Below are 1,723 nucleotides of genomic sequence, written 5' to 3'. Positions count from 1 at the left end.
AGAACCAAAGAACTAAGTCCCTCATTTAGAACAAACTGGACATTGGCTTTGAGACCAAAGTGGTGAGAATGGTCAAGTTGGCCAACAAGTACAAAAAGAAGCTGCTTCCAATAAGATCATGATTCTGTAGCTATGCTTCTCTTGGCGGATCCCCCAGCAAAGGCTAGGAGGCCTATGTCTTATATGAAACCAAAAAAGTATCACTAAACAGAAGTTCAGTGAGCCCAATCCAGGAGTTAGAAGAGCACTTGGAAATTAAGCCCAGCACAGATGAAGACAGCTCACCACAGCTTACTAAAGATAAAAAGAGGAGCCTTGTTTTTCCAAAATAGATAGAGGGTACTGTCTCCCACTCAGCAGTGTGCAAATGCAAAGAGCCAAAGATATGAGAAAGATTAAAATATAACCACAGAAGATGAAAAACAAGAGCAAATAAAACAAAAAGCCTCATACAACATCATCTCTTCTGCTAGTGAGACTACAAAGTCTCTGTAGCAAGTAGAGTCTAGAGATATTACATATCGCAATGTCCAAAAGTTGGTGATTCTAAAAGTATGGTCCATGGCCTACTGCTGTTAGGGTCCCTGAAAGAGGCTGAGGATTGAAGCCACATGAAAATCCTTTCTGTAGTTTTTATTGGTTAGATGGTATGTATTTCTATGGATGTTCATTTTTACGTCAATTAAGTCATTTTCAAAGAGCCTACTGCATTATCTAAGATGCACACATTCTTGAAGTTTAGTCTGGCTGCCGGATGAAGCTGGGCAACGTTGAAAAGCTCCACTGTGTACATGCACAATAAGCATGTACACATGGATTTTGCATTTGGATCATTTTCTGGAAGGACCATTCATTCTGAGCACATTTTTGGTTTTGTCTTAAATTGTCCATGCTTTCCATTCACAGCTATTCCTGCTTTTTAATTATAAAACACTCTCAGTTTACTTTCTTCACTAAAAGTTTAGTTTGGGATTATTTGGTCCATTCTGCAAATGGAGTATTGCATGCTCACATAAACATTATTTGGGGCCTACAGTTTATGTTTTTATTATTAAAATCATTCATACCCTTACTGTTAAACCACAAATACTTAATAGTTGCCAACATTCACTCCCTAACAAATGTGTTTAGACAGTGACACTTCACTGTTTCCACCTATATTTTTTTTTTTTTCCTAAATGAGAAGTTCTTTAGGGAAGACCTGGGGTCTGAAAATAAGAGAAACTGAGGCCAGGCTGGAAGTGGCAGCTGTCAGGGTGAGTTGAGCTCCCACTGAACTGTGCCCACAGCTGCAGCTGAAAGCAGAGGTAGGCTAAGGGTGTGTGATGGGGCAGCAGGACCATCTACTACAGATGCACAAAAACTGTCCTGTATCATCTTATTGAGCTGGAATTTTTCTACTTTATCTGTAACTATTTTCCCTCTTTTGGGATGGTTTACTTATTTCATTCTCACATCAAAGTAGCTACACAGAAGATAAGAAGAGTACCATGTGACATTGTCTTATCACTTTTTGGATTGTATACCCTGTCAATTAAAAAAAGTTGAGAACTTAATCCAATAATATATATTCTCTTGGCTTATAAAACTTTAGTGTATATTTAGATCAATGGAACAGAATAGAGATACCAAAAATAAAGCCATATACCTACAACCAACTGCTCTTTGACAAAGCAGACAAAAATATACACCGGGGAAAGGGCATTCGATTTAATAAATGGTT

Source organism: Propithecus coquereli, unplaced genomic scaffold (genome assembly GCF_000956105.1).
Source record: "Propithecus coquereli isolate 6110/MARCELLA unplaced genomic scaffold, Pcoq_1.0 Scaffold8, whole genome shotgun sequence".
Lineage (NCBI taxonomy): Eukaryota > Metazoa > Chordata > Mammalia > Primates > Indriidae > Propithecus > Propithecus coquereli.
This window is presented reverse-complemented; position numbering follows the sequence as displayed.